A 27,905-nucleotide genomic window follows, 5' to 3' on the forward strand; every position below is an offset into this window, starting at 1 on the left:
GCCCCATATTTGCTTAATAAGAATAATATGTAACAGCTTGAAAGTCTAAGAACAGAGAAAATAAATTCAAGTAACTCTGTACCAGAGTGTTTTGATTAGATACCCTGAGTTGTGTACCTTCCAGCGATTAAAAAGAACTGCAGGAAACAGTGACCCTTACCTAGTGGTGGTACCTCTGATGTTGGAATTCAGAGGCTCTTTTGTGTGTTTTTGGGCAGCACAAAGCAAATGGCTAAGTATACACCTCCTCTTAGCAACCCAGGTTTTCAAAACGGGAAAAGGGAGATAAAGGCAGAATTAGGGAAATGTGAGGAAGGCCGGGTAAAGGTGGATTTGAATGGGACAGGATCAGTATGATTTAATAACTTTTTTCTTAAATTTACATCCTCGATCTGTCTACAGAAAAGGCCTAGAAACAAGGACAGGACATCAGCAAAGGGCACACATGGTACCCAGATCTTGATTTCTAAGTACCATTCCCACAAAAAGGAACCAGGCTCCGGAAGAAATGTCAGATTCCCAATTTGTGGCAATAAACGCACAACATGAATCTAGAAATTGTATCGTCCCTTTAAAAATGGACAGGTCTTGGGGCGCCTGGGTGGCTTAGTCGGTTAAGCGTCCGACTTCAACTCAGGTCACGATCTCATGGTCCGTGAGTTCGAGCCCCGTGTCGGGCTCTGGGCTGATGGCTCAGAGCCTGGAGCCTGCTTCCGATTCTGTGTCTCCCTCTCTCTCTGCCCCTCCCCCGTTCATGCTCTGTCTCTCTCTGTCTCAAAAACAAATAAACGTTAAAAAAAAATTTTTAAAAAATAAAAATGGACAGGTCTTTTGATTTTTACCTAAGTGACCAAACTTGGAGTCATCCAAGAGAGATAACTGAATCATACCTGCCTCCTGATGCAATTAAATGCCAGGCACAACAGCACTTCCAAACAACGGTGTTCAACCTGAATCTAATGATTAGGAAACAACGAGACAAATCTAAACTGTGGGACACATGTCATGACTCCTAGTCCAGAGTTTGGAAAAAAGAGACAGTTTCTTGAAAAACAGAAAATGGTGGGGCTCCTGGGTGGCTCAGTCAGTTAAGCATCTGACTATTTCAGCTCAGGTCATGCTCTTATGGTTTGTGAGTTCGAGCCCCACCATCGGGCTCTGAGCTGACAGCACAGAGCCTGCTTGGTATTCTCTCTCCTTCTCTCTCTGCCCCTCCTCTGCTTACTCTCTATCTCTATCAAAATAAATAAAAAGCAGAAAAAAAGAAAAACAGAAAGTGGCTAGAGCTCTGTTCTAGAATAGCAGAGACTGAAGAAGCATAACCAAAAGAAATGTATGAACACAAACAAGGTGGGGAGGGCATAAAAAGACATTTTTGGACAACTGGAAAAATTTGAAAAGGAACTGTTTATTAGATAACAGTGTTGAATAAATGTCAATTTCCTGCATGTGATAATGGCATTTTGTTTAAGGGGAGACCATCTTTATTCTTAGAAAATGCCTGAAGTACTTACTTGGGGATAAATTTCATGATGTCTGAAACTTATGTTCAAATGGTTCCACATGGGGTAAAACGGTATGTGAATAATGGATGATTGGTCTAGGTGAGTGAAAAGGACGAGAGATCCATTAAACTTCTTCCCATTTTTTCTGCAGGCTTAAACATTTTCAAGATTTAAAAAGTTTGAAAAATTCCAAGGAAAGGGAATTTAAATGTCTTTAGGGGCCCCGGAATGGCTCAGTCAGTTAAGCTTCTGACTCTCGATTTTGGCTCAGGTCAGGATCTCCTGGGTTCAAGCCCCACATCGGGATTCTCTCTCCCTCTCTGTGTCCCCCTCCCCTGCTCGTGCATTCTCTCTCTCTCTCGTAAAATTAACAAACATTTAAAAAATCTTTAAATGTCTTCAAATCTCGTGTCATTATTTTGCCCCAAGTTAATTTCTGCTAATGACTATGTCTGCTCGAAGATATCCATGGTAGTAGAAAGAACCAAAGAAATAGTACTTTAGAGCTTGTAAGTGATTTTAAAATAATAACTAAATGGGTTATGGTTACGTTTAAAATAACGTGGCATATTTATGAAAACAGACACCAAAGCCACCAAGCTTTTTTCATGTATTATCTCACTCTCCTAATGCTTCTCAGATAGGTACTATCATCATTCCCACCTTATAGATGAGGAAATTCAGGCTTAAAAAGGTCACATAGCTAATAGATTATCAGGGCTGTGGTTTCGATTCAGGTAGTCTGACCCACTGAAGTGATGGTGCAAATAACTTTTTGAATTGTGTCAACTGGCGTTAGTGAAAAGAGGAAATCAGTCATCAGGAAACAGAAGATGTGCACACATGCTGAGATGATGAATATAACATAGGTACAGGCAACCAGAAAAGTAAGAATGCAGAACGCCTCGGAAAATATTCGGTCTGAAAACAAAAAAGAGCTACCGGTATTGAAAACTCCGAACGCCAAGGAAAAAGCTTCAATAGGGGAGTTAGAAGACAAAGTTATGGAAATTTCTCGGAACACGGAGCAAAAGGACAAAGAGATGAAAAATTAAAGAAAAGATCCAAAGGCAGAGGATTAATCCAAGCAGCCTCACATTTGACTAACAGAAGCTCTAAAGACCACAGAAAAGGGAAGGGGACAAAAGGAAGAGAAACGATGATCAAAGAAATAATATAATAAAATTTCCCAGGGCAAAAGAGAGACGTGCGCTTAGACTTCAAGACTGGGCCAGTTATCACTGCACTGTCTCTTGGCCTCCCGTCCACCCGTTTCCTCACTTTATGGTACTGGAGCTGGATGTGGGAAAGGTTTCTCCCTTGCCAGCCGACAATGGGCAGGAGGAAGGGGCTTCTCTGTCGGCTAGGCTTTTGCCAGCTTGCTCGGCTGTACCCACCGGCCAGCAGCGGGCAGAGGCCAAGGAACAGGCACGCCAGCGAGTCTCAACCGCACCTTGCAGGTGGGTTCCAGGGAGTCTGGCAGGCACCCAGCAGGTGGCTTCCCACCAGGCTTAGCGGCAGTGTGCCCGTGAGGGTTCCCCGGTGACAACTTGCAGCAGGCACCCAGAAAGTCTGGCGGGCACCCAGGGGGGCTTCCCGGGGAGGGAGTATCCTTCACCTCAGCAGGTAGTATCCCACCTGGGCCTGCATGCACACTTCACCCAATGCTCTGGCACAGTGCGCCACAAGGCCATGCCCTCGCCCTGGGGGATGACTCAGCTTTGGGGATGGGCGAGGGGCGGTCACTTCCACATGGGATCCTGCAGCAGTCCGGGAGGGAGATCTGCTCCCTGTATCCCCTGTATCCTGTATTCTACACTGGTTCTCCTTTCCCTGTAGGAGCTAATCCCAGGCTTACCCCTTAGTACTTAATCCCCCGCTACTCATTAGTAATTCTTTACACTTCCCCTGTCCAAATTTCTGTTAGATTTTTGTCTCCCGAATAGAACCTGATACATCCACTGACTACCAAATACAATAAATGAGAAAGGAGTCACACCCGGACACTTGACTATGAAATTGCCAAATATTAAGGAAGAAAGAAACAGGGGAAAACTCTAGGAGCTTCCAAAAAGGAAACCAGAGTCAGTCAAAAAGATTTTTTTAAAAATCAGACCGGCATGGGTTGCCTGGGTGGCTCAGTCTGTTAAGCGTCTCACTTCAGCTCAGGTCATGATCTCATGGTTCGTGAGTTTGAGCCCCATGTCGGGCTCTGTACTGATAGCTCGCAGCCTGGAGCCTGCTTTGGGTTCTGTGTCTCCCTCTCTCTCTGTTCCTCTCCTGCTCACACTCTGTCTCTCTCTCAAAATAAAGATTAAAAAAAGACCAGCATGTAGCTTTTCACATCAACAACTGTAGGGCAAAGTTTTTGGCATTTAGGGGAAAAAAAATTATTTCAAACCTATAAATCCATACCAATCATAGTAAAGAACATTTTCAAACATGTGAGGCTCAGAAAATTCACTTCAATCAGAGGAAGTCATGTGAGGTAATATTCCAACAAAATGAGAGTGGAAAACAAGAAACGGGAAATGTAGCATACGGGAATGATAGAACAAAGCCTAGAATTCCAGGAAAATTAGCAGGAGCAGATCTAGGAAGCAATGAGAAAATCAACGAGTGGCCTCCACAAAGGACATCTTCAAGAGGAATGCATTCATTTCAAGCAACAGACAAATGAGTTAAAACCTAGAGATTATTAGGGATACAGTAAAGAAACATGGGTCTGCCCTCAATAGGGAAGAAAAAACAGGTCAATGAGACTCGAGAAAAACAACTGCCAACATGATATATAAATATAAGACATGATCCAAATGTGCCATGATCTTGAGCACCAGGCGACATTTCACAGAAGGAACCCATTTGAAAATAACATTCGAAATTTCCTCCGTTGCGCGGTGATACAATTGTGATTGTGGGATTACAGGTAGGGAAGCATAATCATAGCACACTACTTGGCCCTACCACAGACAATGTTTACGTTAACATGCTCATTGGCTTGTAATTTTGAGACTCGACCTATGGACAAAGCAAAGCAAACAGTGCCAGTTGGAGAAGGCAAATGTTATCAACCTCAACGCGAAGGAAAGACACAGCTGAGGCAAGTTGAAAGATGGACAAGTGGGAAACAAAGAGGCAGACCGAAGGGCAGTGGTACTTAGTATCCAAATCTCGCAAAAAGAGATAAAAGTAGGTGGAATCAGATGTAGAGATTTATGACTGTGACGACCACAATAGTAATGAAGAGAGTTTATACAGTGATAAGACTAAGTGGAGCGTGCCTGCGTGTGTCAGGGGAGGGGGGCTTCATTTATCAGAGCAGACAGAGATTCAACAGATACAAAGCAGATACATCAAAACAGCTGAGCAAATATGTTATTAGAGTCCCAGAAGTAATAACTGCTAAAAGAATTAACAGGAACCATTAAAGATGTGTTGCCTCTGGAGAACAAGACTCTTGTTTTTCATTATCGGGGTTTCTCTACCACCTGATTTTTTCAGCCACGTTCATTAATCACTTCGATGTTTAATCTAGTGCCAGAGTTGGCCGACTTTTTTCCATAAACAACCTATGGCAAACGTGTTTTAGGCATTGTGTGAGCCATCCAGGTCTCCGGCAGCTGCATAACTCTGTGTGAACAGAGTGTGAACAGACACTCCAAAGTGTGAACAGACAGTGTGAACAGACAATCCGAAGCGGATGGGTGTCACCATTCCGATAAAACTTTATTTATACAAACAGGTGACAATCAGATTTGGCCTTCAGGCTATAGTTTGCTAAACCCTGAGCTAGCCCAGTGTTTCCCAAACTATGTACCGTAGGGATACTCAAGTAATATTTAAGAGTAATTCCTCCGGGGCGCCTGGGTGGCTCAGTCGGCTGAGCGTCCGACTTCGGCTCAGGTCATGATCTCGAGGTTCGTGAGTTTGAGCCCCGCGTCGGGCTCTGGGCGGACAGCTCAGAGCCTGGGGCCTGCTTCGTATTCTGTGTCTCCCTCTCTCTCTGCCCCTCCCCTGCTCGTGCTCTGTCTGTCTCTGTCTCAAAAATAAATAAAACATTAAAAAAAATTAAGAGTAATTCCTCCAAAAAAAAAAAGAGAGAGAGGTCCCATGTTCAAAGAGTTTAGAAAATGCTAGGTTAAATAAGCCTAAGCAGTCTCCTTTACTCCAGGATCACAACCTCGAACGTGCTAATGAGCTTTGAACACCCAATATGGAAGTTATCTAGAGTGCACAACGTTTCTCCAACCTGTCTCTGAATACGTCGTAGAAGCATCAACGGCCACTGGTGTTTAGTAGAATGGTTCAGGAAGTGGTGTCATAATCAAATTCCTAGCCTACCGGTAAAGACGAACAAATATGACTGGGCGAGTGGCACATGACTTGGCCAGGGCTACTTGACCAGATGGTGTCAGAATGGGACTAGGGGCCAGCCAGCCCAGGGCGCCTGCTGCCTCTCCATAGGCCTGTCCATTCCTGTACCTGTGGAACAAACCAGTGCCAAGCGAATCATCTCTCTATCCTGAGCGACTTCAGGGGACACACTTCAAGACAATGTAACTACATGGATGCAACAATACCTTAAACCGCAAAAAGCTGAACACCCTGGGGCTAGATTTTATTTTCCTTAGAAACATCGCGATGTGAGCTGAAGCACATGAGTCTCATTACCTGTGATTCTGTTTCATCTCTAACACTGGGGGAGGGGAATAGAAATGATCGAAAATCAAGAGGAACAAAATAAACTTTTTTCTCAACTTTTTTATGATTCCAGCGCATAGCTTATTATTCAGTGATGCAAGGCATACTTTATGTTTTATGGCGTGTAAGTAACTAGGCCTTGTTGATTAAGCCCTATCTTTTTTTTTTTTTAAGTTTCTTTTTTAAGGTTTTAATTTATTTTTGAGACAGAGAGAGACAGAGCATGAGCAGGGGAGGGGCAGAGAGAGAGGGAGACACAGAATCCGAAGCAGGTTCCAGGCTCTGAGCTGTCAGCACAGAGCCTGACACAGGGCTCGAACTCACGGAGTGTGAGATCATGACCTGAGCTGAAGTCGGATGCTCAACCGACTGAGCCACCCAGGCACCCCTGATTAAGCCCTATCTGAACATTCAGTACCATACGAAGCACACGGCATGTGTGTGGGAGATAAAAGCAAGCTGAGGAGGGGTAGGGATGAAAGAAAATGCCTTGGGAAACCTAGTTTCTGTGAAGAGAGTACTGAAAAAGGAAACAGAGCAACATATTCTGAACCAGAGATGTTCAGGATATAAACTGGAAAAAGAAAGAGAGAGAGAGAGAGAGAGAGAAAGAAAGAGAAAGAAAGAAAAAGAAGAAAGAAAGAAAGAAAGAAAGAAAGAAAGAAAGAGGAAGAAAGAAAGAAAGAAAGAAAGAAAGAAAGAAAGAAAGAAAGAAAGAAAGAAAGAGAAAGAAAGAAAGAAACCACCTTAAAGGGGCGAGGCCTCGGTGGCTCAGTTGGTTAAGCATCCAACTTGGGCTCGGGTCATGATCTCACGGTTTGTGGGTTCCGGCCCCACATGGGGCTCTATGGTTTCTGAATTTTAGAAGGTCTTACATCATTTTCTTTTAATTCACGAACCCTCTTGTTCACGTTTTTCAGGTGTGCTTCCATAGCCGGGGATTATTAACAGAGCTGGAGTTGTGACAACATCCCTGGCCCACTTAGCTAAGGGGAACCTTCCCCTCACACTCTCACCGATGGTGGGAAAATGAAACCTGCTTCTTCCAGAAGCACGGGAATGCCACTTTTGCTGACAGAGTTCCCATCCAACTAAGACCAGGTCAGATTGCTCCAGAGAGCGTCGGTTAGCGGCCCTTGGGAAGAGGAAGGCCAACGGCAGCTGACCTACAACAACCCTTGCCCTGTCCCAGTATTACAACCCGCAAACTGTCCCTGGGGTCTTGTCCTAATGGCCTCACACAGTGGGAAGTTGTCCAACCCTTGAGGCACAGCCATCAAATCCTTTGGAGACCACTAATTATACAAGACTTCCTTTGCTACACTCCTAAAATTCCTGGTGCTGTGGGACCTGATGAGGAAGAAGCAGCTGCGAGGCAAGAAAGGAGAGAATCCATCCAGGTGTTGAGAAGCAGGCTCCGGGCTCTGAGCTGTCAGCACAGAGCCCGACGCAGGGCTCCAACTCACGAGCTGTGAGATCATGACCTGAGCCGAAGTCAGCCGCCCAACCGACTGAGCCACCCAGGCGCCACTACATTTAACTTTTAATTAATATGTCTACAGAAAACAAAACAAAACAAAACAAAACAAAACAAAACTGAAGTAGTGTAAAACGTCTGTCCTTTAAGCACAAATGTATTGCTTTAATAGGATCACGTTTCACGTTAAATGCTGTATTGCTCAAAACAATATTGCTGTATAAGTGTATGAGTCTACACAGAAACAGGTCACTGATACGTTTTGACATATTGTGTTAACAAGACGATTTGGTTTAAATGATTTTTTTCCTACACGCTGATATACACTGTGATGTGTTTATATGAATATTTTATGCAGACGGCACACATTACAGTGATAATTATGTAATTCGGAATTGGTAATTAAATCAAAACAGGGGTTTTAATTAAATCTATAATTTATTTTTCAGGTTTATAAAATAAATAAGGTCAAATTTTCAAATCTAAGACAAAGTCAATGAAATATCTGTTTATTGCATCAAAAAATCGAAGATGATAAAACAGACAATTTAGCAGAAATTGAGCAGGCAATTAAAGGACAATTTCAGCAAAGGCGTAGCAAATACGATGCTGAATTTCTTTTCAACAGACAAAAAGGAGTTAAATTAGGTGAGATTAGTCACCTAAAGTCAGAATTAAATGACTAACAAAAAAAAATTTTTAATGATTTTTAACAGAATTTGAGCTTGTAACTTTGGCCAGCTATCAAACATCTCATATTCTGGAACAAAATAAAAGAAAAACAAAAATATTTTTAGATGGAGAGATGGTTAAAAAAATGTTTTAGTTATGGAAATTCTGTTAGAAAATTATGAGGAAAATATAAAAAAAGATATTGTACAAAAAGTGAAAGATTTTAAATTAAGTAACAAAATAACTGCCCATAGAATCCAAGATCTTTCTGATAATATCAAAGATAAATTCAAAATTGAAAAATCACAACAAGTTTTCTGTAGCTTTAGATGAGTCATACCATATAAGAGACATTGCCAAATTAATACTTTGGGTACATTTCTGTCTAAAATGACTTCCAATTTATAAAGCAATGTTATTGACTCCTAGCTAAAAAAAAGCTGAACTCATGGCATAGATACTTCTGAATTTTTACACCTGTCAAAGAAGAATTTTAGCTAGATATGGAAATGTAAAGCTTCTATTGTAACAGTGCTCTATGTTGGGTCAAATATCTAGTTTTACTAAACTTTTAAAATAAGAGACTGGTATTTTTCTCTTAATGCTTCATTCTACTGTTTGATATTAATTTGTAGCTGGCTTTCTGAAACACAGCCTATGCAAACTGTCCTGGATATTGTTGGTAAAATTGTTTAGTATTTACACATAAATGCTATGAATTATCACCAGTTTACAGAATGGCTGATAGAAATAGAAAATAATTAAGTCAACAATCATGTGTTCTTTTCAAGCAAATCTTTGGTTGGGTCATGGAAAAGTCTTACTAAGATTCACCCTACAGTTAACTCCAATTCAAGATTTTCTTTAAGCAAAAGAAATCTTCCCAGATAATTAATACAAAAAAAATTGCAGTGTGATTTACGTTTTCTCACAAATATCACACTGCATATATAGCCAAATTAGGGCCACCTGGGTGGCTCAGTCGGTTAAGCGTCCGACTTCAGCTCAGGTCACGATCTCACCGGTCCGTGAGTTTGAGCCCCGCATCGGGCTCTGGGCTGATGGCTCAGAGCCTGGAGCTTGCTTCCGATTCTGTGTCTCCCTCTCTCTCCGCCCCTCCCCCGTTCATGCTCTGTCTCAAAAATAAACAAAACGTTAATAAAAAAAAAAAAAAGCCAAATTAGAAGTTCCAATAAAAGGAAAAGCTTACTTACGATCTTGACAAACAAGTAGGAAAATGTAAATCAAAATTTATACTTTTTATAAATCAAGTAAAAAATAATGGTTTTATACATTTTTCTAACTTGTACCAATATGCAGAAGAGATTTAAGCAAAAGAATTACATACTCTTGAAAATCTATAAGAAAAATTTGAAGAACACTTTAAAGAGATTAATAAATTTAGAGTTCATTTTTAATTTTTATAATATCGCTTTGAATTTAATGTTAACAATTCTGAGCTGGCATGAGTTAATGATTTATATAATTTGAATAAACATAGCTTTAAAACTGATCAGGTTTTGTTTCAAAAAATAAAATCAATTCTCCTAAAAAACATGGGCTAATTTTGTCAATTAAAATCGCAACTATTTAAGGAAAATGATTTTTGCCATTTGATTCAGTTATTTGGAAAACTTAAGTATGTTTGGGACTTAGTTACACAAATCCACTTTTTCAACTATGAACTTTATGAAATCTAAATAGGAACCAAGAATTTCAGATGAAAATGTAGTGTCTGAATTTATATCTGCCATAACACTAACAAACACACGAAATTTTAAGACTTAGGGCAATAAAAATTCTCATAAATATTTTTATTTTGATTACATGTTGAAATGATAACATCTGGGGTGAATAGGTTAAGGAAAATATATTATTAAAATTAATTTCCCCTGGTTTCTTTTAATTCTTTCAACGTGACTACTAGAAAATTTAAAATTATAATGTGGCTCACGTTATATTTCTTTTTAAAAAACTTTTTTTTAACATTTATTTATTTTTGAGAGACAGAGAGACAGAGTAAAAGTGGGGGAGGGACAGAGAGAGACGGAATCACAGAATCCAAAACAGGCTCCAGGTTCTGAGCTGCTCAGAGCCCGATGCAGGCCTTAAACCCATGAGCTGTGAGATCATGACCTGAGCCAAAGTCACCTATTGAACCACCCAGGCACCCCAGCTCACATATATTTCTGATGAATAGTTACAGACTCTGGCTACTCAAGTAGTCTTTTCCCAGAAGCATCAGTATCATTGGAAAGTTTCTTAGAAATACACACTCTCAGGCCCTAGCCAAAACCTACTGAATAGAATTGGAATTTTATTTAAAATCCCAGGTTTGGCTAAGATGAAGTAATAGGAAACAGATTTATGCTTTTGCCCAAGCAACAAAAGAAAGATAGAATGAGGCACCTGGATGGCTCAGTCAGTTAAGTGTCTGACTCTTGATTTTTGGCTCAGGTCACGATCTCATGGTCATGAGACTGAGCCCTGCATGGAGCTCTGTGGTTAGCATGGAGTTTGCCTAAGATTTTCCCTCTCCCTCTATCTCTGTTCCTGCCCCCCTTCTCAAAAATAAATAAACTTTAAAAAAGGGAAAGAAAGAAAAGAAAAGATGTGAAACAATGCTTTTCAGGAGACAAGACATCAGAAAGTAAATAAAGTGAGCCTATGATTGTCTCAGCTTATTGTCTTAAGGGATTTTCTGGGCAAGACATGGGAGGGGAGAACATAGGAAGAGCCCAGTGACTCCTTAAGTTGAGGATACAGAGCTGAGAGCCTGGGGGGACAAAGAATTTCGAGGACAGAGGGAGTTTAACACAGGGAGAATTTCAAAATCCTCAAAGAGTCACCTTTGAGTATTCAGCTGATCAATGCATGTGTGTGTGAGCAAATTACCTGTGGCTAGGGGAAAAAATACCAGAAAGGATTAGAGATAACACTGTCTGGTGCTCACACAGGGCCAAGAACAGTACCTGTTTCCACCAAACAGACATTTTGTTCGGGGACATTCAGTACTTGGGAAGATCTTGCCTCTGTAGTGGCAAATAATTAGCCCTAGACTGAACATTGCTCCAGTCCCACCTAACAAGCCTTAGAAAGCAACACACAAAAGAATCGTCTCCATCTAACTTAGCTATGTCCCGAGACAAAACACAAGAATATTTTGATTAATACAAAAATATCTAGCACCCAAGAAGATAAACTCACAATGCCTAGCTTTCAATCAAAAATTTCCAAGCATGCAAAGAAGGAAGAAAATCCAACCCATAGTGAGGAGAAATATCAATCAATTGAAACTGACTCAGAATTAAGATAGGTATTAGAATTAGCAGACAAGGACAGGTATTCCTGATTTTAAGTAGAGACATGAATACACAAAAACACAAATCCAATTACTAGAGATGAAACCTATAATGTGTGACATGAAAATCACTAGACGAAATTAATGGCAGATACACATCACATACAAAAGAACTGAACCTGAAGACATAGCCATAGAAACATCCAAAATAAAAAACAAACAAAAAATAATTTAAAAAATAGAGCATGAATAGGTTGTAGAGATAGCTCCAGCAACTTAATATATATGTAATTGGAATCTTCATAGGCGAGGGGAGGGGTAGAAAATAATATTTGAAGAAAAATGACTGAAAATATTCCAAACTTAATAAAAATATAAACCAAAGAAACAAGGAGCCTGACTAACCCCAAACACAGGAAATGTGAAGAAAAAAACACTAAGGCACAACATAAATCTAATTGCTCAAAACCAGCCATTCAAAAGAAACCTTAAAAGCAACTGCAGAAAAAGAATGCTTCAACGAGGAACAAAGATGAGGATGACAGCTGATTTTATGCCAAAAAAGATGCAAATGACAAGACAGTGAAGCAACATCTTTAAAGAACTGAAAAAAAGAACCCCAGGGCACCTGGGTGGCTCAGTCGGGTGAGCATCGGACTTCAGCTCAGGTCATGATCTTGCAGTTTGTGAGTTCATGCCCCACATTAGGCTTGCCTCTCTCAGAGCGTAGCCCACTTCAGACCTTCTGCCCTCCTGCCTCTCTGTCCCTCCTCCACTTGCACTCTCTCTCTAAAAAATAAATAAAACATTAAACAATATTTTTTAAAGACAAGAAAAGGAAAAAAGAACGCTGACAATCTAGAATTCCATACCCAGCAAAAATATCTTTCAAAAAATATGGATAAGTATGAACTTTACTGCACGTATAAAAGTGAAAAGAGCTTATCAACCGCAATCCTGAATAACATGAAATGTTAAAGGAAGCCCTTTTGAGCAGGGAAAAAAATAAGACATCTTGTAAAAATATGGATAACAAAGGAATGAAGAAAACAGGACATAGCAATTAAGTAAATATATACTTTTTTTTATTATCTATATATTAGTCAAACAGAAGTGACTTCTAAAACAAAAATAACAATTTATGTGTAGTCAATAATAATATGCAGAAATAAAATACATGACAACGGTAATATAAGGCCAAGATGGAAGTATACTATTGTCAAGTTCTTATAGGTGAAGGAGTTTAACATCACTTAAGCGTAGACTGTGATAAGTTAAAGATGTAGACTATAAACCCTAAAGCAACCACTAAAATAACTAAACAGATATATAGCTAGCAACCCACCCAAGAAGAGGAAATGGAATCATAAGAAATGCTCAAATAATCCAAAAGAAGGCAGGAAACAGACAGAGAGTAAAGGATGGGACAAATAGAGAACACATATTGTCATATTGGAAACAAAAGTAAGAGTCAATTACACACTGCCTACAAGAAGTGAAATATAAAGAAAAACAGGTTAAAAGTAAAAGGATGAAAAATGACATACAATGATAATATCCATCTAAAGAAAACTGAAATGGCTTCATTAATATCAAATGGGAGATTCTGGAGCAAAGATTATCACCTGTTTTTTAAAAAGGTCATTTCATAATGATAAAGTGACCAGTTCATCAAGATGATATAACAATCCTAAACATCTATTTACCTTAACAGCTATGCTTCCAAATACAGGAAGCAAAAAAGGATAGAACAGCAAGAGAAAGACAAATTCATAAGAACAGTCATATATTCCAATACTGGTGTGTTAATATTTAATAAGAGAAGTAGACAGAAAAATCAGTTAATACATAAATATTTGAACGAGATTCCCCCCAGTGATCGGAATGCACACTAAAGCCTGAGAAGTACTGTTCTACACTACTCTTCACAGGTAGGCAGTTCATGTTCAAGTCAATTTCTGGTAAATTTTTCTTTTGGCTTCCTACTGGTATCATCATAACCAGTGCTCTTTCGTCTGACTTCTAGGCTAAGCAGGAGTTAGAGAAGGTATTTCCAGGAAAGCTAATCTTGAAAAATAAACCATAGAATTTGAGATGGTAGAGTTGAAAGACTCTGAACTTTTTCGTCTTATAGACCCAGAAATAACATGAGCTCCTCCACTTAGATTTAAACTCCTTGACATTTAAGGCACTCATCTACAGGATTACACTAAGAGCTTGTTAGATATTGTGTAGACAACGCTTAGCCAAAAGTTAGCCTAACACAGAACACACACTCAATGACACATGCCTTTCCTACCTTTTCTACCATACTGACTAGTCAGTCAGTACTGACTAGTCACCAGTCCTGGTGCGAGCTGGGCTTTCCAGCACTTCTGCTTGAATAATCCAAGTAAGGATAGGGAAGGTGAAGATACTCAACAGCAAAGTATGACAGCATCTCTATTGTGATCGCTGAAAATTCTGAGACGCCATTCGACAAGCCAATACTTTCCCTTCTAACCCTCAGTGAAGAGTTTTACTTTATTTATGGTGATAATTTTCCTTCTTCCAACATCCCTTGGCCTTACATCTCATAACGGATTAACAGAGAAAGGCTGAGTTGGACACCTTTATAACAAAGTTTCAAATAGTGACAAATGTATCAGAAGTAAACATGACACATTTAATTTTTTTTTCAATCCCATTAGAAAACTCTATCACTTGTTATTGGCCGAAATTAAGAGAGATAAAAACAGGGATAGGAATCAGAAGACCTGGTTTCTAGGCCAGGCCCTGTTATCTGCTCCCTTTATCATCTTGAATAGAACAGATTTCTTTGTGAGCCTTTATTTTCTCATCTATAAAAGAAAGATAAGAAGCAAGCTCTGTTCATCTTATAGAGTGCAAAAAGAATTAAAAGGAGATGTGTGTGAAATCATAAAGCATACATAAGTGCAAAGTAGTATTTCCAATGATCGTGGTCACGATTCCTCCTATTCATATAGAAAATTAAGAGGTAAATGGAGGGGGGAAAACTGTTAAACATCAAGCTACTAGTTTTTTCTCCTTTTTAGGTTTATGCACTCCAATATGATGACAGCAACTATGAGTTGTTGTTTTTTTTTTAACTCAAAAATTTCCCAAACTACTACTTAAAAGTTTTCTCTGTGAGTAATAAAGAAATGTGGCAAAAGAAAAAGCTTGAGGAACTTATCCAAAACGATATCACGAAGCCCCAGGAGTTAAGAAATTCTGGCTTAATACTGGCCCAAACTCTCCCCCAAAAAACCTTACCGGAAAGTTAAGAAAAGAGTGGCAACATTCTATTCAATAGAGCTAGACAGAAACAAACACGGAGTGGCGGTGGCCTTTGGAAGAGGCATACATTAAAACCACAACAGCAATCAGTGTTTTCACAGTGAGTTGGACACAAAACCGGAATAATCGGTATCTTTACCAAAAAGCAGTCCAAACCCAACGTGGACTAAGGGACTAAAAACTCCAGCCCTAAGGTGATAGCTTTATTCCTACTATTTTACTACGTTAGCATCAAGTTTGCACTTCTGGACTCCCCAGTTATATGTGTGACCTTTACTGTGATTTAACCACCGTGTATGTACTGGTTCTGTGTACTGGAAAGTAAATGCGACCTTAGAGTTGGGAGATCCATATTTAAATCTCAATCCGGTTACCCACTAGACAAATGATTTCGCCCAGTCATTGTACCTCCATGAGCCTCAAAACTGCTCATCTATAAAATGCAAGTAACACTACCTACTTCACATGGTGGTTGTGATTACGACACGAGTCACGTGAAAGTGCCGAGCGCAGTCTCCTGCCCATAATAGTGGTCAGAAATATTTACAAACTTGAATAAGCATCTCTTACACTTAAGTGGCGATTATTCACGATCACTCATTTTCACAGCACTTTAACTGAAACTTCCAGATTCGTTGTTAAGAAGGCTTGACTCTTAGCAAGAGCTGTATGTCCTACCAGACTCTGAAGGGAAACTTCAGGGAGTAACAATCCTAGAAAAAAAGATCTTGAGTGCGAAAAACTCGGTCATACCATACAACTTTTAAACGGTCTCCGCTTTCCCGTCTACATGGAAATGAAAAAAAACCCATTAAATCCGCAGGCAGGCATCCTCAGGTTTACTATACTTGGTACGGATAAGGACCAACTACAATGGAGGCAGCTCTCCCACAGCTCATTAACTCTTCCCCACTGTCCCAAGAATTGATAGCCATGGGAAGACCAACTGGAAAATACGAGATGAAGCAGAAAAGCCATTCTTAGGTAGCCATCAGCAATCCATGTGCATTTGCCAACCAAAGAGGATAAAAAACTTGGGAGGAGAAAACGGGGTGGGTGGTGGTTATTTAAAAATAGCACTTAACTTTTGAAAGCCAACGTCTAGCTGAAATGGGAAGTGACGGAGAAGCCCATGTGTGTCGGGGACCATGGTCACGGAGCGTGTGAAGTAGGAGCGGGCTTATCAATGCTGGTAGTTTCACAGTGAGATACTATTTGAACCTAGAACCAGGATCTGTGCTCAGAATGGAAGTGAGTGTTCGCTCCACAGTAAGTTTGCAGTTTCCTCGACGGTAGTTTTTTTGGTTGTTGTTGCTGTTGTTTTTGTTGTTTGTTTGTTTTTAAGAAGCCTAGACACTAGAGATGGAACTAATTTGTTCACGGGAAAAAGAATAGTAAAGTGCTTTCACTGCCTGCTATAACCAGTTTGTATTTTCTTCCAGCACTATGAGAACCAAGTATAGCAAAAAAATGCCACACAGTGAAAGCTTTTAGTTGTTTTTTTTTTAAAGTGACGAGGGGGACACCTGGGTGGCTCAGTAGGTTGAGCGTCTGACTTCGGCTCAGGTCATGACCTCGTGGTCTGTGAGTTCGAGCCCCACGCAGGGCTCTGTGCTGACAACTCGGAGTCTGGAGCCTGCTTCGGATTCTGGGTCTCCCTCTCTCTCTGCCCCTCCCCACTCATGCTCTGTCTGTCTCTCTCTTTCTCTCTCTCTCTGTCAAAAAATAAATAAACATAAAAAAAAAGTGATGAGGAAGTTTGTGTTTTTAAACACACACACACACACACACACATATGTTGGGTTTACATAAATAATCAACCAAAACATGTTTCTACCATATCATTTTCTTGTCAAGCATATGGTATTTTTCTTTTTCCCGGAAACTCAATGTCAGAAGTATATGATTGAGACTTTTTCAACAGACAACTGGATAATTTGGGGGTCAGAATTTAAAAGTCTTATATCAAATTCATTTGTAGGAAGAACTAGTCTAACAATGCTTGAAGTGAGTTGTCTCTATGCTTGAGCTCAGGGTCTATCAATTTTTCTAGGAATATGGGTTCTTTGCCTTATTCTTAGAGCTTTTGATATCTAGTAGACTAAAAAATTGCAGTTTTTGTTTTTTTTTAAAGCATGTTTACTTCCAAATATTCAAGCACGCAATTTCCTCATTCTGACACATGGTTCAAGGACAGAGTTCTGTCTTTCCACTTGCACTGCCATCAAGACCTACATCTGAAAGCGGACGTATAGACATAGCCCTAAAGCAGACTGTGCTTGCCAAAATTTCTTCTTGAGCCCCAGAGTGATTCACTCTAAAGAAGACTGCCCGTTGTCCTCACAGACTCTCGAGAGGGCAGGGACCAACTTCCCTTTTGAGCTTCTCCTTTCTTTCAAGAGTGGTAGGTTTCCTCCACCTGCCCAACGAGTATTCTCACGATCACAACGAGGCTTTATCAGAAACACAGACTTGTAGTCCTTAAAAGGCAGAAAAGGGGAGATAAGAGCCAGGGAGCCTACGCCACGCTGACTTGTAGACAAGACTTCTGAGAGCCTGCACGCCGTGCACTGATGTGTTTCTGCTTCGTCGTGAGGAAAGTACTCTTTCCTTCAGCAGGCCTGAAATAGAACCACTTTCCTCACCCAAACACAGCCGAGAACAGCAAGGCAGAAAGCAGAGGCTGTTGGCCATGACGCCCAGCACCAAGAAGAGGTGGGGAGCTGTGGGATACGGTCCCTCCTGGGTGACAATAAGCCTGGCAGCCAGTTTCTGCAAAGCTTGGCCAAGGGAAAAGAAAGCCTCTTTAGAAATACAGTTGGCAAAACACTGAATATAAAAAGGATACTCTGAGCGACTGCATAATTACAGACTCAGAGTAGCTCTCTAAACTGGATCCCCATAGTATATCCTTTGTATGCTTGTGGGGAGTCTAGACCCCCACTGCACATCCTTTTACAAAACGGTTCTCCAGGCTTCCTTCTCCCTTCATGACAAAAAGCGTTGGAGATGGATGGAGAGGGAAAAAAGTAAACCCGGGAAGATACTGATATGTTCTCTCATCTACTGCATGAGGCTTAGAACCTTGGATCTGAGTTCAAACCCAGACTCTACTACTTACTGCCTACGTGCTGTCTTATCCCCTTCGAGAGACCTAGTCCCCAGGGCTTCCACTTCTAAGACTGTCCTGATGAAGAGAGGTAAAGCAGGTCAAGCCCTCAGTGCAGGGCCTGGTATGTGGTGCAGCCAGTCCGTGACTCAGCCGCAGTAGCGTCCCCACCCCGCCCCCCGCGTCTTTTGTGTGTCCCTTGCACCCGGACTGTTCACCCATCGCAACGCCTATGACACTTCCCTGTGCTTTTGTGCTTACAAATGCATCCCCAGATTGTAAGTCCCGGGAGGGCAGGATTGACTCACCCTATATTCTCAATACTGAGCACGTACATATGCACGTGTGTGTGTGTGTGTGTGCGCGCGCACACACACGCACACCACTATGAGGTTAACCAATGTCTGCTGAACAAACAAGCGTAGGAATGGACAGACTGTTAGGTTACTCTCAGTGTTTATTTCCATGGGATTCCAGTTTTAAATGCCTTTGTCCTGATGTTGTCCTAGATGGCTAACTTGTCCAGGTTAACTGAACCTGCTGAGCACGTCGGGATTCTGCTGTAACACCAACTACACAACGCTGCTGAGACAAAGATCCCCCAGTCCAGGTGAGTTACGGTCTGTACTAACACAAGCTCCCATCCCAGGTCTTTAAACAGGCTCCCATATCTACTGGGGCAAGACAACGGTGCTCTTTTTTAATTGGGAAGTTCTAGAACCAAACTCCACTTTGGCCCGGGTAAGCATCCTTTCACTGTTTTCAGAATGTTTAAGGAGGGCAAGAGGAAATGGAAAGTAAGTCGTTAGCACATACACACACACACACACACACACACACACACACACACACACACATTCAGAGAAAGAGCAATTTCCCTGCAGCGAGCAAGTATCAGGTTGGGGAACTCCAGAGCTCACGGCCAGCTTGGCCAAGCAGAAGCCAGCCTGCTGAGGCCAAACAACAGCCATGTTATCCCCGCAGCTCTGGCTCAAGGCAGGGCAAGAACATCCTCTCCCGCTGCTTCCCAGCAGCCAATCTGCTCCATTCCTCACTCTGAGGACAGCCCTCCTTGTTCATAGCTTTAGGGAGAAAGCTAGGTTCCTAAATCAAGGATCTCCTCAGACATACTCTCCAGCATATTTTCATGGACATGGAATCACTACTAGAAAACACCCCTGAGGAGCCTCTGGAATAAAAGGCCCAGCACAGTCTTGATACGCCCATGACTGACACACAAGCCACACTGGCCACAAAGCACAAAATACCTTCCAAGATCTTTCAGAAATGTAATTTGGAAAAAAAAAAAAAAAAAGCAAACATTAATTCTGCTCTGTGTATGAGCAATTTCCATTTGCAAGGGAAAGTATATCCAAAAACAAGCCCATGTTTCAGTTACTTTCAAGGTCCTGCCATGGGAAATAAAAGCCAAAATAAATTTCAAGCTGTTTTCTCCAAAGTTCCGGCCTTTGAAATGCCCTGACCTGACCAGTTTCAAAACTGGCGTTTCCAAGTTTCAATTCCAAAGAATCATTTTTTTAAAGGCAAAGTTGCCTCTAAGTAAAAACTGTGATAAGAGTGCATTTGATGATTGGGGCACCTGTGGGGCTCAGTGGGTTAGGCTTCCGACTTGGTCTCCGGTCATGATCTCGCGGTCTGTGGGTTCGAGCCCCGTGTCGGGCTCTGTGATGACAGCTCAGAGCCTGGAGCCCGCTTCGGATTCTGTGTCTCCCTCTCTCTCTACCCCTCCCCTGCTCACGCTCTGTCTGTCTCTCTCAAAAATAAATAAACATTAAGGAAATTAAAAAAAAAAAAAGTATATTTGATGCGATTATTCTACCTGATGCAGTTGACAGCCAAGCAGGACTGGCTCGTGACAGGGGCAGGAGAAAGAACCTGCAGACCAAGAGAAACAAACACGAAGAAGGAATATACTTCTCAGGAAGCACTGCCAAAAAAGGGGGAAGAAAGTTGCTTAGAGAGTAAATCCTGAAAGTTCTCATCACAAGTAAAAAATAATGCTGGGGGCGCCTGGGTAGCTCAGTAGTCTGACTTGGGCTAAGGTCGTGACCTCACGGTTCTTTAGTTTGAGTCCCACATCGGGCTCTGTGCTCTCAACGCAGAGCCTGCTTTGGATCCTCTGTCCTCCTACCCCCACCCTCTATCCCTCCCCAGCTCACACTCTCTCTCTCTCTCTCTCTCAAAAATAATAAATAAAACATTAAAAAATTTTAAGAAAAAAAATTCTGTAATTATGTGCGGGGGGTGGATATTAACTAGACGCACTGTGGTCATCACGTAATATACACAGATACTGAATCATTGCGTCATACACGTGACACTAAGGTAAGGTTGTGTGTGAATTCTACCTCTATAAAAAATTGAGAGGGTAAAAGAAAAAGCAGGGAGAAGAGAGAAAGAAAGAGCAAGGCAGCCCCAAGAGAGAGACAAAGACGCGTCCTGGAAACCCCGGGGAAATGCAGACACAAAGGGGCAGCGCACAGAGGAGCCAAAATGGGGCAGCATGATCAGCCAGAGGAAAAGCTGACAGGAGTCATCAGAAAGGATAGCTTCCCCCGTGTCAAGGAGCAGGCTGGATGGTGGGGGGAAGCAATTAAACACCAATGACAGATGGAGATAAGGGCATCCAAGGCGAAGTGTCCCTGAGACACTTGAAACCGAGGACTGCCAGGAGGTGGCTGGGCGGCAGCCACCGAGCGGGAGCAGGAGGGGCAGTGTATCAGAGAGAAAACAAAGGGTCCGAGAGGAGGACAAAGCTGCCAAAATTTGGGGGCTGAGCTGTTGGGATGGGCATGGGGAGCAGGCCTGTGGCCACACAAGAAAAACTAGAGAAGTCCCTTCATAGGAGAAGCCCTTCTAAGTTCATCACCTTCTTCCTCCTACAGGGAGAGAGCTGTTGTTTGTAACCTCTAAGGAGCCCAACGCTGAAGGGACAGCATGGTCACCATTCCCAAGGGGCGATGGCTCATTTTCCAACAGGCCCCTTGTAGAAAAGACCAGACAGGTTAACTATGAGCATCCATTGGTATCGGACAGCGGGCGGGAACGATGTAGCGCTCCACACCATCGAACAGGAATAAACATCTGGATACAGCAAATACGAAGTCATCTTCTGAAAGGCGCTGAGCTGGTTGAAGAAGGGGTAATGGGTGCAACAGCCATGCTGTGCCTCTATGCGCGCGCGCGCGTGTGTGTGTGTGTGTGTGTGTGTGTGTGTGAATATGAGTGACAGGAAAGAGGAATGTGTGTGTTAGAAAGCTCCCAACTGCACTTGAGACCCAGGACTTAAAACCACAGTATGATAACAACAATTACAACGCGCAACGAAATGTAACGAGGAAGAGAGTCACCCCAGGGAAAGAATCCAGTGAACACCCCAGCGAGGACCATGGTAGCTGGGAGTCGTACAAGGAAGCCTCAGGAAGGGGGTGAGTCAACCTCTAGCTTGGCACCAGTTGATCCTTCCAGGACTCAGCCAGTGAGAGCACCGAGTTGCGAGTCAGGAGATGTTCGTTCTAATTCCAGCCCAGGTAAGGCCCTCAGCGGCTGAGCCTCAGTTTCCTCTTCTGCCATACAAAGCCCCCTGGCCATGAGCCCTGGGAACCAAACAAAGCTCTTGAAAATCACAAATGCAAATGGCAGTAACACCAACTGAAAACAGAAACACTGCACAAATGGGATACTGCTGTGAAAAGGGACCAAGTGAAAGACGCGTGGCCGTGTAAATGGAGCACCAGGGGGATTAAGGGCTTAGAACTCTGGGTCTAACTCAGCAACTATGAGTCGCTCAGGGATCTGAAGCAGCAGCGGTTTCCAGCGCAAGAGCCCCTAAGAGTTAGATGAGCTTCAGTCTGGGTTTTATACATGTCCAAGTGATTATGGTTTATTTTATAACCTTTTTATAGAACAAAGGGATTGCAGCTGACTGATCCTAATAAAGCGTTGTGATTTATGCTGCTGCTCCTACAGAGCATTTATTCACTTCCATGCACAGTGATTAGGAGGGCAGAAGGCTTCTGAGTAGTGAGCAGCAGTCAGGGGACTCTCTCCACGGGCCCAAGGCTTTCCCCCTCTAGTACACGTAATCCAAATGCATAAACCATAGAATGCCAATTCCATCTACCTGCACACAGACTCTCCTTCTCGATTTTAGATGGTCAGCTGGCTACTCTGGCTTTATCTGAGCTGCCAGGATTACAACACCGACATGATTACACAAAACGGTGCCCGAAGAGGGACCTTCACAAAAAATGATGCTGCCTCCACTACAAGCATGGGTTTCCACCTGTTGTTTCTGACCTGTGAATCCATCCGGGGCTGGGCTCAAGCCCTTAGTCATCTTTATAGGTTCTCTAGGCCTGCCACGTTGTAAACACGCAACACAAGATTTGCTGAATTAAACCAAAGAGCCAAATCATCTTGGATAAGTAATAACTTCTCGGAAACTCGAGTTTTCTCATGGATAAGATGAGGGATGTGGGCAAAGCACCTTCCAGCTCTAGCAAATGTAAAATAACCTAATCTTCTGAAAACACAAAAGCCCTGTCTGAATACACCTTGTCTTTCTCATGTACTTCCTGCAAAGGAAAACGTATACAATTAAAGCCCGATTCAGATGTCAGTTAAAAAAAAAACAATTTTAATATCAGACCCATTCCTTTGTCAGTCCGTGAAATACAAAAGCAGTGTGGTTTTAAGTATGAAAAAAACTGTACAGGCTGGGGATCCCTGGAAAAAATGTATTCAGAAAAGAAAAAAAAAAAAATGTTAATTCTGACATTTCCTTGTAAACCTTCTCCCCTGAAAGACTGTATCTAGAATAACATTGACCTAACAGAAACAAGTAAGACTATTGACAATGGCTACAGTTTAACAAAGGCGTCTGGATTTTTACCTTCCTTGGTTACTGCACAAAAGCAGCAAATGTAAGTACAGTTGCCCCAGCAGCTGGTAAGTTCTCTCCCATATGCGTAGAAGTTGTGAAACAGCTGGGGAATGCAAGATGCTTTTGAGCAAGCTGCTATGTGATCCAAAATAACACGCTGCCTGTTCATCTCCGTACAATGGAAGCGACAGCCCAGGGCAGGTCTGGCGCATGCCCCGCAGCTGCGTCTTTCTTTGCAGCCGGGGCCACAACAAGTGGCTACAAATGGAGTAAGATGCACAAAAGCGGAAACCTTGCTCCTAACCCTTTGCGTGCTGTCTCTTGCTTACACACACGCAGCTCCTCGTTTTCCAGTGTGGGAGAAAGCTGCGCTTCAAACCCAAAGATAAAGCCTCTCAAATGCTTTAAATGGCAAACCCTCCCTGGACCCCAGACCTAGGCACTTCCTGGCAACCACTTTCACAGGAGGGTGGTGTTTGATGACATTATAAGGTTTCTGGTGCTTTTGCCCATGATTAACTGTTTACCAGATACATGCACAAGCAAAACCAACAACCATGAAATAGCAACAGTAAAGAGGTCTTTCAAAACCAACTTGACATAAAAAACTATTTTTCCACTTACATCTGCTAAGTGTAAAGCTTTGGGAGGGGGGGCGGTGGTTAACATAGGAAATAGTAATACTGATCGTTCACTGGTTGTTGGGCCTGAGCATGGCCTTCCTTACCTCTGTGTCAGTTTCCAAGTTAGTTTGACCATTTTCAGATCATGCTTCATTTGCCATATTTGAGCAAATATGTTTGAGAAGTTATCTCAAACTCTCCTCCCTTCTCTACCAATCTGGTGCCTCACCTCTAAACAGACTCCAAAAAAATACTCTGTTTTCCAAGGAAATGTTCCCTCTTGCCAAGACTGGCCCAGCACAAGTTTCACAGAAGCGGATATTTTTCTTTAGTGTTATAAAAGGCTCATGGATGAGCCATGAGAATGGTTGCCTCCTTTGCTCCAGTGTGTTTGGTTTTGAGTTTGTTTCTTTTCCTTAAGTCCTGTTATCCTGGCCATTAGGATACTGGCTTCAAATTGAAAGGAAAGATAAATGGCCAGAGGGCTGACCACAAAATTACACAGTGGTAAAATTAGGAAGAAAGCCCTGTAGTTCCGGAGCCCCTTGTAAATTCCTTGGGCAACTAGGCAAAATTTTCCATTGCTACCAACCCCACCCCCAGCTGCTGATTCCAAAAGAGGAATCACTAACTGCACTGAACTGCAGTATTAACTAAGACGAATGGTGAGTTCAAGGCAAATAACCATTTTACCTCTTTGGAGGAGACAGGGGAAGAAAGAAAGATTCTGTTCTTAAACATCTTGGTTATTACTTAGTATCTGTTGAGCAGCTACCGTGTGCTAGACTCTGTGCTAAGTACGGTATATGGATTATCAAATTTAACCCTCATAGCTTCGAACCAGGAGGTGTTTTCATTATCCCCGTCTTAGAAGAGGAAAATGAAGTTCAGAAAGGCTGAGCAACTTGCCAAATATTACAAAGCTATAAATGGTGGAGGTGGCATTTGAAGCCTGCCATTGTGACTTCAGACGCTTGCCCTTAATCATCATGCCTTGCCGACTCCACAACTGCCATTGCCCTAGGATGTTCTGAGTCACAGGCGCTTAAAACAACATCTTTCTTTAAGGCAATACGTTTTAAGTGCATTCAAGGCAATACCAACATCCCATATTACAAACTTGAGCTCAATGATGCATAAACGTGTGCATATCAAACCATGCTGTTAGACGCCTAAAAGCCATCTGAGTTTTAACTCATTAGGCAGTTAATTAAGGTTGGCCATATTTCCAAGGCAGACTTAATTTTACACACAATATCCAGCCCAGTGGTGAAGTCACACCTCTTAAACAGGGTAGGTAGATAGAGCTCCTGGAAACAGAGATTCATGCCAAGCGGAGCTCCCGCCTCAGGACCACCTGCCTCCTGAGACACCATCTAATGCAGAGGACAGCTATTTCTGACTCTGCAGTTGTCAGACAATCCTAAAGGTTTTGGAAGAAGCCTTAGTTGTGGTCATATACCTTAAACTCCAAGAGCTGGTTTAGTTAAGGTGCTGGCCCTAACAAAGCCAGCAATAGGTAGAAAGTCTATCCAATTCTAACGCCTCGGAGGAGGAGGCTGTGAGGCTGCAAAGAGAATGGTGAAGATCCTTCCAAAGTGTGTGTGAAGATTCTCTCAACAGTTAGGCACTGTATAAAAACCAGTTCCTGCCCTTTCCTTACAACACAAGGGGGTGGAGACAGATAAGATAAGAAAGCATGTGAATATAATCCATTGATTACTTGGGGGGGTAGGGTTTCACCTCGGCCAGAGTGCTCTGGGCTTCTCTTCAGCAGCACCTCCTCCTGTCCCTCATGCGCCCCGAACTTCGGGGGCGTGGTGGAGATGCCGCCCAGGCCCTTTCTGTGACAGTACTTGTGCACAGGCTCGGTTTGCAGAAGTTCCCGCAACCTCCGGGAAAACAAGGGGCTCTCTTAACTTGCCCTGCCGTCCTGCTCCCATGGTGCACGAGGAACTTCCTAGTGCAATAAACTGTCAGACTTCGCCAGAGCCGTAATGCCGTCGCCAGAAGCGCTTAACCCCGCACCTGACCCAGATTGCGGCCTGGACTGGAGCCTCCCGGCCGCTAACTCACAGTAATGCAATTACCGCCTTCTGGAGCTCCACTCAGGGTGCCGACGGCGGCGGCTGGCGGGCCCCGGGAGCCTAAACCACTCGCTTCCGGGAGCCCGCAAGCCACCCGAATCCGCAGGGAGGGGCGTGGACTGGCGGCTGGCCCCGCGCGTCGCGCGGGGACTTCAAACCCGCGCGGGCCCAGCGGAGGCGCGACCATGGGACCGGAGGAGGGGCGCGGGAGCCACAGCAGCTCTCGCCACTCGTGCAGTGGGGAGAGGAAACAGGCTGTGTCCTAGCTCGGAACACACGCGTGCACCTCTTCGGGTCGCCCCCTTCCCCGCCCCTGCTCCCGTCGTAACGGGCCGCGGAGCGGGAGCTAACTTCCCGAAACTCCGCAGAGGGAAATCCTGACCCGGCCAGCACCTCGGGGCGGCGCAAGCCAGGGCGCGCCGGGGACGGAAGTGGGTGGGAGCGGTGGCCGCGCCGCGCCTTTGTTACTGCTCCGGGACCCCGCGGGCCGCCGGGAGCACCCCATCGCAGCCGCCCGGGAATCGGCCGCCGGCTCCCAGGTTCCCGTCGCCGCCCCCAGCAGGACCGCCCAGAGCCACAGTAAAACTGGCCCCACCTCCCGGCCCCGAGAAGGGCGCGCGGCGGCGCGTCCTAGTGTCTGCCGGCCTTAACCTACGCTGCCGTTCCCTGCCCTGGGGCCACCGCGCGGAGGGACGTTCCTCACCTTCCGGAGCTTTCCCCAGACCTCCGGGTGGCAGAATCGCCACTTCCCGCCGGACAGCAGCGCGGCAGCCCCGGCTTCCTAACAGCGGCACGGCCACTCCCTGCCTCTTTTCAGCGAGCGAGGATCGGGTCCCCCCTCTCGGGATGATTCACTACGCTCCTTACCTGGAGGCTCGAACAAGTCCCCTCCCCTCCGCCGGCCCGCGCAGCGATCGGGAACTGGCGCCCTCTGCCGGGCCACCAGCGGGAGCGCCCTGGCGACAGAGCGAGGAGCAGGGCAGGGGGTCGGAACCCAGGAAGGAGCCCACCCGAGCGCAGGACACCCCGCTGATCACTCCTTCGCGAGCTCACTCCCGCGAGGTCACTCCATCCTGGCCGCCGTGCCCGGGCGGCGGCCAGAACCCAGGCGAAGAGGACCAGAGCTGTCCTCACGCTCCCGGGCCACTGGGCACGCCCGGAGTCCCCCACTTGCGGGCTAGCCGGGCCAGCCCGGCCCCCGGGGATGTCCCGAAGAAACCACCATGAATCGCGTCTGCACGTCTAGTTTTAAAACACTGGAAAGGTACTTACACTGAGTGAAAACAAAGTTTGTGTCTCCTGCCCGAATTAAAGAGGCGGTGGCCCGTCACACCCCCCGGGTCCTAGGACTAGCAAGCGGCTCAGGACGAGCTCCAGGCGCATCCGCAGCCCCGGGGCTACGAAGGCCCTTGGGTGCAGGTCGAGCCCAGGGTCCGGCTTGGGGTCGGAGGCCGGGGGCCGCGGTGTCACTCACCCGGCCGGGAGGAGTGGCTGTCCGAATGACTGGCGCTTTCGCCAGAGTAAACACTGGAGCAGCAGGTTAGCCTATCCCCCTCCTCCCCGGTCCTGAGTGAAACTTTGCAGGGGCGTGAGAGGAGGGGCAGAGGAAACCTACACGCGAGGGCCCGCGTCCTACCGCGGGGCGCGTGCACACTCGCCCCCCAACTTCCCGACCCCACTCACCCCCTCGGCTCGCCGTCCGCGGTCGCCCACCTGCCGCGCCGGCCCCCAGCACAGAATTCCCCGCGGCGACGAAGGTGGCGGCCGCTCCGCAGGGGCGCCGGGCCGGGGGGCGCGCACTGGCTCGGGACTTGGGCGACGGCGGCACAGTCCCCGCGCTGGCTGGCTCCGGGCGAGAGCCCGGCGGAGTCGCCGCAGCAGCCGGAGCACGGCAAGTTGCCAGGCTGGTCAGGGCGGACCGGGCGCCTCCGTCCCCGAGTGCGGGCGCGCGAGTCCCGGCGCGGCGGGCGGGCGCCGGGTATTACTTGTAGGGCCCCCGGGTGTCGGCTGCCGGGCGCTCTGAGTGGCTCGGACGACGCGCCAGGCCGGCGGGGCGGCGCGACCCACCCCCTCGGCGCGCACCCGTGCGGGCCGGGCCCGGGGACGCGCTCACGCGCACGCGCCTGGCGGCTCCGGGGCTCCCGGGGCTCCCGGGGCTCCCGGGACTCTCGGCCCGGCCCCAGCCGCTCGGCCCGCGGGCCAGAGGGACCCAGCTTACCCTTAG

At 44.7% G+C, this 27,905-nt stretch overlaps 1 protein-coding gene across 4 annotated transcripts in view; it reads right to left on the reverse strand.

Moving 5' to 3' along the window:
- Positions 1–27,684, reverse strand: part of SVIL (supervillin) — a 231,519-nt gene extending 203,835 nt beyond the window's left edge. For 2 of the 4 annotated variants that reach the window (XM_019465226.2, XM_053895220.1), the window contains exon 1: positions 27,365–27,684. The gene's annotated coding sequence lies outside the window, so the exon portion shown is untranslated. Of the gene's footprint in view, positions 1–26,384; positions 26,486–27,364 lie in introns of those variants that run through there. The other 2 variants (XM_019465227.2, XM_053895221.1) reach the window with 1 other exon arrangement.
- Between the last annotated feature and the right edge of the window lie 221 nt (positions 27,685–27,905).

This window comes from Panthera pardus, unplaced genomic scaffold, assembly GCF_024362965.1.
Source record: "Panthera pardus isolate Hobbes unplaced genomic scaffold, ASM2436296v1 HiC_scaffold_6, whole genome shotgun sequence".
Classification (NCBI taxonomy): domain Eukaryota; kingdom Metazoa; phylum Chordata; class Mammalia; order Carnivora; family Felidae; genus Panthera; species Panthera pardus.